Genomic DNA, 15,665 nt, shown 5'->3' with positions numbered 1-15,665 from the left:
CTCCCATCAACAAATACCTGGCCTCAGGCAGGGAATCTTCAAATACAATAACTGCATCAGTAGGTACTTCTTCATATGTGGAATAATCTTGCACTTGCTCCCCAGGATGTACTGGGGTAGCTAGAAATCAAGCTGGGTTTACTGTGTGACATCGTATAATGGTAATATTGGGGCTAGGCAAAATAGCCTTGTATCCTGACGCTCGCTCGGTAGTAAGAGTAATTCGAGGGGATTGGGTCCTCCGACGTATTCCAAATCTTTGACAGTAATCACCACAGCTGTGCTGCTTCAGAAAATTTTCTGCGTCTGACGTCGATGCGCCGTCCCCGATGACCTCCTCCGACGGCCGACGTCACCCGATGTGATAAGTAGGACGCACGACGCCTGTAGCCTCAGTTCCGTTTTTTCCTTCGAACATGTTCGCTTTGTGAATCTCGGTACGCCTCGACTCTTTGGAGTTTCTGTTGTTATCTTCTCGGTTCTTTGAACCTTTTCGGTTTTGTGAAAAAGCCTGTTCGTGACGATGTCTACCTCGTCTTCAACCCCGCGTCCGGGCTTCAAAAAATGTGGGAACTGTGGGTCTAAGATGTTGGTAACGGACTCACACAACGCCTGCCTCTGGTGCCTTGGGGAGGCCCACGACACGGACGACTGCCAGTCGCTCACGGCCAAGGCCTTGCGGGAGCGCAAGAAGAAGTTGTTGGTAGGTAGGGTGTCTAAGCCCCGGAAGTCGAGGTCTGCGGGGCTTTCGACGGATGATTCAAGAGGCGACTCTCCACGTCATCATCGGAGGTCCAGTGGGTCTCCTTCCAGGAGTCGGTCTCACCACTCCTCTGCCTCCTCGAGGCATTCCCGGAAGCGCCGGCATCGGTCGCCTTCCCCGTCCTCTTCCGAGGACTCCGCCTGTCGGCGGGTCGCTTATCCCACCATGCAAGCGACACCGGAGGAATGGGCTTCCTTCGGGAAGAAGATGTTAGCGCTTCTCGAATCGCAGGGCACCGGTCCGTCTGAGCCTCCGAGTGGGGTCGTTTGTGATCGGTCGAGAGACACCGCTCGCGCGCCTTCGGACTCGGGTGGTCGGCACGGTTTGCGGGAGAGGTCCCGCTCGGACAAGGGTAACCGTTCTCGCCATGCCCATTCCAGGCCCCGGTCCTCGAAGCGCTCAAGACCGCATGATCCTGTGCAATCTTCGAGGAATACATCGACGCCTGTGGCACCGAGGTCATCGACGGCTGCTCTCGAGGCTCCGCCTCCGAGGGGGCCCGTCGATGCTGTCGGCGCCTAGGTCATCAAAGGACACGCTCAGAGCTCTGGCTTCGAGGCCTGTGTCGATGCTGGCGGCGCTGAGGCTAACATCAACGCCGATTCACTCGGCGCCGATTCGTTCGGCGCCCTCGACTCCTTTTTTTTAGGCGGTGGTGTTGGAGGGGCCCCGTGGCACTGGGGAAGCCCCTAGAAAGGCTTTGGCTAAGGACAGGCATAGCTTGGGTCCCCAGCTGCCTTCCTCTCACCGCCTGGAGTACATTTCAGAGGTTGATGAGGGCTCTGATGAGGGCTTGGTTCCGGTTACGGTGCCAGATGAGCTTATCTCGGGCCATAGCCAATTTGAAGACCTGAGCAGTCACTGCATGATGCCAATGGACTGGACACCTCTCCGGAGGTGGAGTTTTGTAGGCTTCAGCCTGGCGCTCATGCCGATTCTTCGTACCGGCGCCTTATGTCTCGGGTCACCGAGTACTTGGGATGGTCGCTTCACCCAGGGGAGTTTGTTCAGGATGATCTTACAGACATCCTAGATCTTGGTCCCCCCCCCACTGACCCGGTACTGCCGTTTCATATGGCTCTGCAGAGAAGGGTGGCGGCGGCTTGGACTGCTCCGGAGAGTCTCCCGGCAGTGGGCAAGTCTTTGTCGCGAAAATACCGTCCAGCAAGTAGCGACCCCTGCTACTTGTCCAGCCAACCAACTCCGGAGAGTTTGGTGGTGCAGGCGGCTACTGCCCCGGCAAAGCAGGTGTCGTATCCTGCCATCCCTCCGGATAGGGACGACCAATGTTTTGATGGCTGGGCGAAGTGTTTTCTTCAGGGGGTATGGCGCGTCAGGCGGCCAACTCTGTATGTGCCTTGTCTCGTTTCACACACACTCTGTGGAACTATGTTGCATTAGCGGCTGAACATATTCCCGAAGGGGACGAACGGGATGGTTTCCTTGCTATGGTCCAGGATGGCAAGGATGCCATGTGTGAGGCCGTTCAGTCGGGTTTGGACATGGCAGATTGTGTCAGCCGGTCCATGGCGGCGAGCACCGTAATACGCAGGTTTGCGTGGTTACGGAAGTCGGGGTTCGCCCCTGATGTGCAGTCCCGGCTCCTCAACATGCCCTTTGACGGTGAACATCTTTTTGGCAGCAAGGCTGACGAGAGCCTTGAGAGGTTGCAGACCTCCAAAGCTGCAGCGAAGTCGTTGGGCGCTGCAGTTTGACAACCTCTGCCTTTTCGTCCTAGGGGACAACAATGGAGGGGAGGTGCCTTTCGTTATTACTCATCCTTCAGCAAGGCGAGAGAAGCTGTCGGTCAAAAAGGCCACTGTAGGAGTACCAGAGGTGCAAAACGGGGTACTCGAGGTGCCAAAGCCGCTCGGGCATTTGCCTCTTTGCCCTCAGGCAACGCCACAGCTGCTACCACTCAATCATGAGGCCATGTCCCATGGTTCGCCGGTTGGGGGAAGTCTGGCGCAGCATCTTGTAGAGTGGCGTGCCATTACTTCAGATGTGTGGGTTCTGGAGATCATAACCCACGGCTACTGTCTTCCCTTTCGTCAGAGGCCTCAAACAATCCACCTGGGAACCTCTCTTTGAAGAGTCTGGATCCGCTCCTTGCGCAGGAAATTCAAGCCCTGCTGGTAAAAGGTGCCATAGAACTGGTGCCTGTAGTGGAGAGGAACAAGGGATGGTATTCCCCTTATTTTTTGATTTAGAAGAAAGACTGGGGATTGAGACCCATCACGGACTTGCACAGTTTGAACAAACTCCTAAGGAAGGACAAGTTCAAGATGGTTACTCTCTCTCAAGTCTTCCAGGCCCTTCACCTTCAGGACTGGTTGGTGTCTCTCGACCTCAAGGACACTTACTTCCATGTGCCGATCCATCCCAAGCACAAGAAGTACCTGAGGTTCTTGGTTGGCACTTTCAGTTTCGGGTCCTGCCGTTCGCATTGACCTCCGCCCCGAGGGTTTTCACCAAGCTCATGGTTGTGGTGGCAGCGCATCTCAGGAAAGGGGGATTCACATCTACCCCTACCTGGACGATTGGTTGATCAGGGGGAGCTCTCCCGAGCAAGTCCTGGATGATCTGTCCCTCACCTGCCACTCCCTTCACAAGCTGGGCTTCTCCCTCAATTTAAAGAAGTCCCATTTGACGCCAACACAGTGGCTCCAGTACATCGGAGCAGTGCTCGACACATCCCTGGGGCCGTTTTCCTCCCCAGGTGAGGGCTCTTCACATTCCGCAGATGGTGCACAAGTTTCAACTTGCCCAGACGCTCCCGGCGTTCGAGTTCTTGAGGTTGCTCGGCCTCATACCATCCTGCATTCTTCTTGCGCCAGAGGCTCGTCTGCCGATGAGATCTTTGCAGTGGGAACTCAAGATGCAGTGGTCGCAATCTTCCGGCAGGATGTCAGACCCTGTTCAGGTGCTGCCCTTGGTCGCCCAGGACCTTCTGTGGTGGGCCGTCGAAGGCAATCTGATGAAGGGGGCTCCGTTTTGGCTTCCCTGGCCGGAGGAGATGATCGTGACGGACGCATCCCTCACGGGATGGGGAGCTCATGCCAACGAGTTGACAGTCAGCGGTCATTGGTCTCCGTCGGAGTCCAGACTCCATATCAATCTGTTGGAGCTGAGGGCCGTCCGGCTAGCCCTGAAGGCTTTTTCTGCCGACTGTGCGAGGAAAGAGTGTCCTGATCCTGACGGACAACACGGTGGCCATGCACTACCTCAACAAAAAGGGGGGGGTGGGGACAGGGTCACTTCCTCTGTGCAGGGAGGCGATACAGCTAGAGTTCTGGGCCATCCACCAGGAAGTTTCGATCTCGGCTGTTCATCTGGCCGGAGACAACAACGAGACGGCGGAAGCTCTGAGCAGGCAGAGCATGATCTAGTGGGAGCTGGCTCAGGAGATTCTCCTGGAGATCTTCGCCCTTTGGGGGACCCCTCAAGTGGATCTCTTCGCCTCCAGTGTCAACCGGAAGTGAGAAAGGTTCTGCTTGCTGGAATTTCCTCCAAAAGGACCCTTAGGAGACGCGTTCGTGGTGGAGTGGTCATTCCCACTGCTGTATTCGTTTCCTCCAGTCCGCGTCATCCCGCAAGTACTGCGGCGGTTCGGTTCCCGGATGATCCTCATTGCTCCGGCGTGGGCCCGGAGAACGTGGTACCCGGACCTTCTCAACTTGTCCATCTGCCCTCCACGTCGTCTTCCCTACCGAGACGATCTGCTCTCACGGGAGGGCTGTCAGGTTCTCCATCCAGAGGTCAGATCCCTCAACCTTCATGCTTGGCTTCTGAAAGGTTGAGGTATAAGGATTGGGACATCCCTGAAGACGTGTTGGAGGTGTTGCTCTCGGCCAGATGGCTGGTAACAAAGTCTCTGTACCGTTGCCGTTGGCGTAAATTCTGCGACTGGTGCAGAGTTAAGAATGTGGATCCTTTTGAATGTGACATTCCCATGGTTCTGTCTTTTTTGCTTTCTTTGGCCCACAGGGGCTTGCAAGTGGGTACCATTAAAGGTTACCTGGCGGCGCTGTCCATTTTAAGATTCCTTTAATTTCTCAGTTTTTGAAAGGGCTCACTAATGTGTTCCCTCCGTCACCTTTTCTGGTGCCCGGTTGGGATTTGAACCTTGTTCTTAAGTTCCTTATGGGTGCTCTGTTTGAGCCTTTGCATTCTTGCCCTTTGAGACTGTTAACTCTTAAAAATGTGTTTTTGGTTGCGGTTACTTCCGCTCGCAGAGTGAGTGAGTTACAGGCACTTTCAGTTAAGCCACCCTTCACTGTGTTTCATAAGGGCAGGGTTGTCCTTAGAGTTTGTCCTTCCTTTCTTCCGAAGGTGGTTTTGGAATTTCATTTGGGCCAGAAGGTTGTTCTTCCGGCATTCTATCCTCCTCCGCATCCTGTTAAGGAAGAGGAGAGGCTCCATAGGCTTGATCCTAGGAGAGCATTGGGCTTTTATATTTCACGCATGTCCCGGGTCAGAGTGGACGATCAACTTTTCATTGGTTACGCTGGAAAGCGTTTGGGACAAGCTGTGACGAAACAGACTTTGTCTCGTTGGATTATTTTGGCTATCTCCAAGTGTTACCGCTTGGCGGGTAAGGACCCCCCGGCTGGCTTGCGGGCCCATTCTACCAGGGGTATGGCTGCATCTACTGCCCTACAGAGGGGTGTTCCTATTCGTAACATCTGTGATGCAGCCACATGGGCTTCTGTACATACTTTTGTACGTCCCTACTCCCTCGATTCCATCTGAGGACAGGATCTGGCCTTTGGCAAGGCAGACCTTTATTCCGCAATTTGATTGGACATGCTAAATTTGTGTTCTAAATTCTTTTCCCACCTCCTTGCTTTGGTACTGCTTTGGGAGTCTGTCAAAGATATGGAATACGTCGGAGGACCCAATCCCCTCGAAGAACAAGCGTACCGTTCTTTCGATGGGATGGTCCGACGACGTATTCCATATCGCTCCCTCCCTACCTTCCTCGCTGCAGAATTTCTTATGCGATTGCAGCTTACGTTTCCACAAGGCCTTGTGTGTCTGACTGGCAGAAGACTGGTGTGTCACGTTCTGGGGAAAAAACTACTACTGAGGCTACGGGCGTCGTGCGTCCTGCTTATCACATCGGGTGACGTCGGCTGTCGGAGGTCGTCCTCGGGGACGGCGCATCGACGTCATCGACATAGGACGCAGACGCCGAATATTTTCCGAAGCGGCACAGCTGTGGTGATTACTGTCAAAGATATGGAATACGTCGTCAGACCATCCCATCGAAAGAACGTTACCAGGTAAGAGAGTAACTTGTTCTTTGGATTTTTCCAAAATTATGAACACCACATGGGATCCCATAACTATTTTAGCTGAGATTTGGACCGCCGATGCTGCTGTAATATGCCATGCGCATATGACTTAAGGTGGTCTTTTGGGTCAAGAGTTTGGGTCAAGACCGCAGTCATCAGTTGGCCGTCTGAGTGTGAGGAAAAAAAAGAACATCTTTGTATAGTCAGGGGTCCCTAAGTTGGGGCTGACCCCATAGCCTTCTCTCGGGGTACACTCTATGTATGCGTTTTGTGTTTAGTGCCTCCTTGAGGCAGTTGTTTGGTAAATGATGAGTAATGAAAAATCCTAAAACAACCTTAGTAAACAATGTGCCACACTACAGACCCTGAAACACTTGTGTATAGGCACGTTACAAATGCCATATCATATCGTATTTTACCCGGCAAAGGGCATTGTATTGTGGATGTACTGGAACGCGCTACTGTACAGAGGGAAGGTACTTCGAAGTGCGTGGGAACAGTCCTTACAGGACCATTGCAATGACTGGTGCCTATGTACGTGAGGGCCACCCAATAATTCGGTCTCCTGGTACGTCCCCTATAGTATCCAGGTAGGGGGCTGCCCCTTCTGTAGCTGACTTTTGCTGTCGTTCCTTCTGTGGCGTGTGTGAGAACAGCATGATAAATGAAAATGAACTGGGAAAGGAACAAAAGGTAAATAAAGAAAGCACCTTGCACAAATCAACAACGGAATTGCCAATGCACACAAGCACAACTAGACTTGTTGCAGTGTGGGAAAAACTGTAGTGGAATCGGTTAGAAAGTGGGTCGCTGTACAAATAGTTTGTTTACGTGTTGCAGAGCGTTTTCAAGAGTCACAGTGCAACACTAACTACAAATAAGTATGAATACTTTCAAGATGGGCACCAAGCCAATATAGAGGTGGTGTGCAAAAAAGTGGGATGGCTGGCATACTAAGATGAAGGTTATAGCTGACCAAGAGTATTTGTGCTGTGAAACGTCATATTCCCAGGGGCAAAGTATGTCATTGTCACATGTCAAAGAAAGGCAGAAATACACTTCTTTGCAATGTACCGCGCTGTCTGCATTCACGGACCAAATAGAAAATGACGCTCCCTCATCGGTGACTGCATAATGCGGTAAAAAAGTATGCAAAAGATGTGAACCAAACGCATGAACTGGGCAAGTGCCTCCTTCATCGCAAACGGCACTGAAACGCGTGTAACACGCTGTGCAATTTTCCCTGCACATTCAACAACAATAATATCGGCATGATTGCTTGCCACAAGTGTCACACAGAGAAACCAAAATCGGGCACTTCATTGTAGCTACTCCATAGCACTACACATTCGCATCATGGTTTCACATCATGGTTTGCAAAATGAGTAGCCACTGCACAGTGTTCTCCATTCACTTTCAGTCAATATGTCGGAATCGCCTAAACCCTGCACGCTGTGCCTCATGAAACACACAGCCGTAGCCACACCCTCTGCATTTCTGTCCACAAATACACCGTGTAGCACAGTCGGTCTGTACACACCACACACTTTGTTACCCAATCCTGTAGTGTCTGCAGGCCCATTTCTATGCGTGTCATCTGCAAAAGGGGCGTATGTAACAACTACCACCCTGCAACTATCGCGATAGTTGTAGACTTTTTGTGCTGGGCAGATGCGGGAGTGGGGGAATTACTCTGAATCAGCAGAGCGGACGTCATTAGTTGTAGTGGCTCTGAAAATAACCTTTGGGGTCTTTGTGTTTTTATTTTAAAAACATTTTTTTAATGGTTCTTCCCTAGAAGCACTGTTTTTACAGTTTTTATACGTAAATGTGTGTTTTCAACGTTGGCTCACATTCTTACAAAACGCTCTTCGGTGCAGTGTGTAGATTGCGAAACAACACTTCATTGCCACAGTATGACAAAGACATGCCATTTGTCATGAAGAGGTGTATGTATCGCGAACCAATGTGCTCATTCTCACAGTAGAGCATCCCAGCAGCACTTAAGAAGTCACACATGCTTCTGTTGATGAGACCCCTTCTGACCTCTGGCTGGCGACAGGAATCATTGGAATACTTCCACACTTCTCGGGGTATACATGAGAAAAGCACCTTGGCAGTAGGAAAAAAGCGCTGCACTGATTTCATCATAATCTTAAGTTGATGAAACACACGGGAACAAGGCAGGTAACCCAGAAAGAAGGCTCCAAAGTGCACGATCACTACATGTACAGTTGACGAAGAGATCATGCGTCGCCGAAAAGGCACGAATCGACACCGTCCACTCCCGCCAAACCGAAATCGCCAGACATGTCTTATTGGAGTGCATACACGCACAGATCTTCCACAAAGACATCACCCACGACAAAAATTGTACGTCTTGCCATGTATGCCAGCCGCAGTACACAAAGTAATGGGGAAAGTGAATGCCTCCCTTTCCTGTGATGCACACCCAAAGCACCTGATTGGCCAAAGGCCATAGTCCCATTTCTATTGGCCTGCATGCTCACAAACGCAGAATGTGGCACATGCCTTTCTCCAAGTACCGCCAGGGCCGCGCCCCAGTAAAGCAGGAGTCCTCCTCCTTCTTCCTATTGGTCCGCTTTCCTCTGACGCACACCATGAGCAGCACAAGATAGGACAATCGCTACAGTCCCATTTCCATAGGTCAGCATGGTGAGGAGCTTTGAATGTGGCGCGTGCAGGTCCCAGAGTACGTCGAGGGCCGGTCCCCAGTGCAGCAGCAGTCCCTCTTCCTGCACATCCTAAGCAACTCATTGGACAATCCCGACAGTTACATTTTCGTGGCCGCCACCCGCAAAATCCCTGCATGTGACTTTCCTGCCGCATGCGGTTGTGGGGGAATAACTTGCAACCAGGGCTGGGGGAGTTCATAGTAGGGGGCGACTCTAAGAGTGTTGTTTTTTTTTTTGTGTGTAGATGCTTCTACAAAAACACATTTTTTTGTCTGTTTTAGTAGCTTTTGTGTTTTTCTTTCTACACACATTAGTTGAGTAAACTGTTCACCGCATCCTGTAGACGAGCGACAACAGAATGCCATTTTCTTGGAGAAACTCTGCATTTACACAAGTAATAAGGTCATTGTTGCAGAAGAACATTCCATGAGCGGACACAAAAGTGTACATGCGTCTGTTGATGAGACACCTTCCTTCGTCTGGCTCGGAACATCATCCATGAGCATTAGGCCATACTCTTCATGGTATTATAGATGAGAAAAGCACCTTGGCGGTGGGGAAAAGCGCCCTCACGACATCCAGCAACCTCCTCAGTCTACGGAACAAATGTAAGCAAGGCAGATAACCTATATGCATGCCACCGTAATGAATTACTATAACATCTACTACTGGAAACGTGGCGAGGTCTTTGCAAAGTGCATGCATATCGACGAAATGGCACTCATGCACAGCGTCCCACAATGAGTCTACTCCTTCCAAACCAAAATTGCCATCAAAGTTTCTTTGCACGGTATAGTTGTGCAGATCTATTACAAAGGGATCACCTACAGTCAACACAATACCTTTCGCCATGTCAGCCACCCTGAGTACGCAAAGTATAATGTGCAACCGTTTCACCTACCCTTCCTGTTAACCACACCCACACTACCTGATTGGATAATCCCCACACTGCCATGGCAATTGGGCAAGATAGTGTAAATGGCAGATTTTGGCACATGCGCCTCCCAAAGTAGCGCATGGGCCGCACCCCTGTAAAACTGGAACAGTCCTTCTTCCTTTGCCCTGGATCCTCCTCTGCCGGGCTCGGATCCCTTTCACACCAATGTCTGAGAGTTCTTTCACAGGTTACTCACGGTTCACCCCAGATCCCCCACAGCCGGGGTTCAGATCAGTTTCTGTTAGTCAATTAATCTCCCTCAGCCGGGCTTGGTGTACTTTAAACTATTGAAGACTTTCGAATATGTACAGGATTTAGCAAGACTTGTTGCATGACCACTTCGATCTCAGTATTCCTTTTTCGCACACTCCGCATCAGTTGGATACCTAACGGAGACCTTTAAAGGAGCGCCCTGTGGCTCCGGACCATTCTATGTATGGTATCTTGGTTGCCTCACAAATTTCAATGACTTCTTTGGTTCCAATTATACTCGCGTTGCTCATCGCCAGCGCCTCACACACTGTTTTCTTTGTACAATGTTGCCGTTGCACCCTTGGTTCAAAACACACGCCGGTCTGGTATTAGTATTTCCGACCCCACAGCTGGGTTATCTTTTCTGACTCTGCTTTATTGTAGGAGCCAAGGACAGTACCACTGCGGCAATCGCTCCTCCCCACCATGGTTATCGACGCAAGAGAGCCCCGGTTACCTCAGACACTCTGTGCAGGTTTGATCAGCCTTTGTTCCTGGTCTTTGATTTCTTACTTTCCAAGGCTCACAAAAGTAACAGTCTTTAGAGGTCACGGGTACTTCTCTCCTTATGACTCTCTCTGGTCTCGCCGTCTTTTTCCTTGTGTAAAACTGCCATCTTGGAACTGCTGTTTCCTTGTGTGGGTTGCCTCGCTCAGAGTGTGCTTTGGTGCTCCACCTTTAATCCGTGTGGGGAAGTGTAATGGAAGTCAGGTGTGTGAGTGTAATAATCTGTAAATGCCTGACCTTGCCTGTCCATGGTGTTGGAACATGTCGGGTATATGGCTCGGGTGTTAGTCCGTTGTCACTAATGGTGAACTGTTCGTGAAAAAGTTTGTGTCGGGAAGGGGGTGGGGGTGGTTGAGTTCCTAGGTATCCTACCTGGTAGGATGGGGAAAAGGTGTTATTGGGAAGGGATACCGCGTCTCACCCTCCGGTGTCCCACTTCCACTCTCCAAGGACCCCTCATCCAGGTGATCCTCCCGTACTGGTCCACCCCCAGGAACTGGATCCAAAAGCGATGGCTGTGTCCTGGCCACCTGGATGACCGATCCCCGGGGACTAGCGGGTGAGACTCTGTCAGGTTTCACACAGTCATTAAGGTCCATCATCAAGTGGAATAAAGTAAACCTGTACCACACGATCTGCTCATCACCCAATAAGCATAACAATCTCTATGGAGAATTGTGAACGATGGCATGTAACACTAGGGAGTCATGGCTTGGAGCCTTTTAACATCTTGTGATGAACATCTTTATGAAGTAAATGAGGATGCCAGTAGTTTGGTGGAGAGCTACAACCAGGTTAAAAGAAATACGCGTTGGGACATCATTGAAAGTGAGTCCACTTTGAGTAAATATTCTAGGTTGCTAGAATTTAGGAGGTACACCCCACCCCCCCCCGATCTGGATGCAGCGAATGGCGGATCTAAAAAAAAAATTAAAAAATAAAAGATCCTGTGCCCATATACAGGAATTGTTTGCTACGATTCAGATTTAACATCCTGAACATGTTTGAGTACACGACCGATTAGGAAGTTAAATCATTCGGAGAGACTGTGTAGACTCTGTAACTCTAACGCACAGGATAACTTAAAACACTGGGTAATGGTGTGTTGGTCTGGAGGTACTCGGGAGAAAACATTTCTTACGTTTTGTTCACTCTGAAGAATCCCTGTGTAGAGAACAGCTGTGTTCCAGATGAACACCAAACAATTGTCTTTATCCTTGGCCCTGGTGAAATTTCTTCAGGAGATATTTGCCACTCAGGACGAATCAATATAATTAGGGTATTACCTTCATATGTACATTGTGCACATTAACACTCTTGTACAAACACATTGGTACTTTTATATTAATCGGGTGTGAGGTTTCCTCACAAACCGCCACACACATTATGCAATAATATAAACTTGCTATCCTTGTAAGGCCTTCTGACTTTCCTTTATATACCACTTTGAGATGATGCACATGTCCCTTTGGGACCCTTATGGACCAGAATTAATGTTTCATATCTACCTCTGTTGTACAGACTCAGACCAATGATTTTAAACCGTTAAATGTATAATAGGTTAGAAATATAGGTACGATTATTCTTTGGTCTTTTCCCTTCCCCCTCTTTATTGATATTCTAAATGATTGTCTACATGAGGAATATATTTTGTGAAAAGTGTAATTTTTTATAAGGATGCTTTCCTTTTGATTTTAATGACTGATTTTATGAAGGCTGTATTTTGTGAAAAGTTGACTTTTTCAAACTAAACCACAATAAAATAAAAATAAAATGTGCCATTTTCTAGAATACATGGCTACTGTGTAGGTTAGGGGGAGCAACGTTTTTATTTGGCAAAAATATGTATATTAATCACATAAATTCAGGACCACAAAATTGCCTCAATGTACCATAATCCTAGAGTATCCCTAAGAATGTAATTTAATTTTTGCATTTGTGCCAATATTCTTCTGCAGCATTGTGGTTCTGACTGCACGGAACCACATACTGTGAAACGGATGTGGGATCATTTGTTGACATTTACTTTATAAATGTAGCGGGTATGACGTTTTGTCCCGCAGTAGAGGGCAGGAAAAAATGGTTTGGGTCTACTTGGTTGAAAATATATGACCTTTTCACATTTGACCGATTTTTGTTTTGCTTGTTTGGCATTGTTCGAACAAACAACAATGTTTTCCCCCCTACTCAAACCACTCCCTCTCCCCACACCCCACCACTTCCGGACAGAAGTGCAAAAGATTTACAGATATAATTAAATGATCATCAGCTTCATCCACATAATTTGAGGATTTTGAACATTATGTAGACACCATTGTTGTACAAAGTCTCCATTGAGATAATCAAACACTACAGCCCATTCCTGCCGGAATTTCCTTTTTTGCCCTTCCTTGAAGGTTATAAGTCATCCATTCCGTGGCAACAAACGCCCACAGCTTAATCAGCCAATCCCGAACCCCCGGCGGCTTCTTCTGTTTCCAGGTAGCAGCTATGACTAACCATGCAGCTACCACCATTAACATAAAACACTTACTCTGCACTTTAGAATTATTCTCCGGATCAAATAAACCACACAACCACACTTCAGGAGGCCATTTATTTACCTGGGGAAACAACTTAGTTACCTGTTCCTTAATTTCCCCCCAGTAGTTTTCCATTCTTGGGCAATCCCACCAAATATGTCGCCAATCCCCATGTACTCCACAGCATCGCCAACAATCCTCCGAAGTGGTCGGAAAAATGTTATGAAGTTTCTCTGGCGTGTAGTGCCATTGGTACATAAGTCTATACCATGCCTCCTCTATACCATGCCTCTTATCTGTATAGATCTCGTTAGCTTATGGATGTTTTTCCACAATAGTTCCCAATATTCCTTCGGCAATTCTATCCCTAAGGTTTACTCCCACTTGAGCATGAATCCCCAGATCTGTGCCTTTTTCTCTTCTAGAAGGATCGAGTACAGCATTGACACCATGTGTCTATTTCCGGAGTGGGTAGTGACACATTTCTCAAATGACGCAAGCTCTCTTCCAACATCTTCCCCCATTCCTGGACTAGTTAACTATTGTCGTAATTGATAGTAGCCCAGCCGATTTTCTCTCCTCCAGTCCCATTCTTAGTTTACACTCTTCAAACGTACTTAGACTCCCACCTGCACCATATCCCCCACTTTTATGCAGCCTACACTTCGCCATGGCCTAAATGATCTCTTCACCATTCCTGGGCTGAATTGTGGATTCTCAAATAAAGGTGTAAATGGTAATGGACGTGTAGATAAGGCACCTTTTTATCAGGCGTTCCCCACCTCTATAGCTACAGATGATACTCGACGAGCCCTTATATTTGCAGGTCTATCTTGTCGTTCTAACCATAATACACCTTCTAACGAGCATCCAGCCACTATGCGATCCATCTGCAACCAGTTTCCTAGAATCACCCTTAAACCAAGTACCCGTAATTGTGCAGCCTCAAAATATTTTTCAAAATGCGGTAAACCCATTCCCCCATTTTCTTTAGAAGCCGTTAAAATATGAAAGGCCACTCTCAGGACTTTATTTCGCCAAATATATCTCCTAATTTTTTTTATTATCTTCTTAAAAATAGGACCTAGGGATCTTTATCGAAAGAGTCAAACTTATATAGTAGTCTGGGAAGAGTCACCATCTTAATCGTAGCTATCCGTCCCAGCCACACAATTTGCAGCAGGTTCCATCTCCCGAGATCTTTTTTTCACCTGTTGTAATACTGAAGGGTAATTACTGTCCTATAACTGGGAAACCGTCCTTATGATATTAACCCCCACATATTTTAAATGGGTACCCACCTCCATAAATGGCGAATAGAAAAATGACTCCTACTTCTGACTTGGACATAGACCTAATTCCAAAAGTTCTGACTACCCATGTTAACCTTCAATCCTGCAACCCGCTCTTATCCTCTCCAGTTTCTCCATTAACGCTGGAATAGACTGTCTAGGATCCTGTAGCATAAGCAACATATCATCTGCAAAAGCGGCAATCTTATGTAATGCATTCCCAAACCAAATACCCTGTATTTCTTCTCTCTCCCTAACTTTGCTAAGAAATGGTTCCAAATATATAGCATATAAGGGAGGCGATAATGGGCACCCTTGGCGGGTACCCCTACTTATCATGATGCTTCGTGAAATCTGTTTATTATTCGCCAATTGTAATGTGGGAGACTGATAATAGCATGTACCATTTGAACAAATGTAGTACCCATACCCATTTGTCCCATCACTTTAAATTAAAAAGGCCATTCTACACAATCAAACGCCTTTTCAGTGTCTATGGAAACTATAACTGCAGGAATCTGTTTAATTTGAACCTTTTCCAGTATATGAGCGACTCTTCTAATGTTATCCCGAGGTTTATCTTCCCTTTTATAAGTCCTGATTGGTCCATGTGTATTAATGTAGGTAAACAGAGTGCTAATCTTGCCAGCAGGATACTTGTATACAACTTTGCATCAATGTTTAATAAAGCTTATAGGTCTGTAGGACCCACACCATGTGAGATCTTTCCCAGGTTTACCAAATACCACTACCTTAGCTTCCGCCATCTTAGGCATCACTGCCCCTTTTAATCCCTATGACATTGAACAGTTCCTTCAGCGTCAGGGACAGCTGTTTAGCATAAGTCTTGTAAAACATAGCCGGAAATCCATCCAGTCCCAGAGCCTTATTCAGTGGCTAAGCCTTTATGGCTGCCGTCACTTCTTCATACGTTATTGCCTTATCCAGGTCTTCCCGCTCACTAGGAGTTATTTTGGGTAAGTTTATCCCTCCCAAATATGTTTGAATCTCACGTTCCCCCAGATAATCTGATGCAAATAATGTTTCCTAAAATTGAGCAAACGCTTGTTATCTCTGCTGTTCCCAAAAACCACTGTCCCATCAGGCAGAGCTATTTATTGTACCAGTTTTGCAGCCTCTGCACCCCTCAACTGCCGAGCTAACAATCTGTCCGCCTTATTGGCCCAGATATAGTATCTCTGCTTTATCAGCAAAGACCTCTCTGCCTTTCTAGTTCTCAATACATATAGCTGACTGTTCAACATTTTCAGTTTATTAGTTAATGCCTTTGTTCTCCTACCGGCAGATTCCAATTGTCTCTCGCACTTCAGATTCCATTTGACCAAGAAAACGATTCGGTCAAAAGTAAAAGGTCAAATGTTTTTTCGAACAAGTAAGC

At 48.0% G+C, this 15,665-nt stretch overlaps 1 protein-coding gene across 2 annotated transcripts in view; it reads left to right on the top strand.

The window, feature by feature from the left end:
• Positions 1 to 15,665, top strand: part of SRD5A3 (steroid 5 alpha-reductase 3) — a 282,227-nt gene that overhangs the window by 61,313 nt on the left and 205,249 nt on the right. The window lies entirely within an intron of this gene.

This window comes from Ambystoma mexicanum, chromosome 6q (assembly GCF_040938575.1).
Source record: "Ambystoma mexicanum isolate Mex_15411 chromosome 6q, UKY_AmexF1_1, whole genome shotgun sequence".
In the NCBI taxonomy this organism is placed as follows: domain Eukaryota; kingdom Metazoa; phylum Chordata; class Amphibia; order Caudata; family Ambystomatidae; genus Ambystoma; species Ambystoma mexicanum.
Note: the sequence above shows the minus strand (reverse complement) of the source record. Positions and strands in the feature narration are given on the sequence as shown.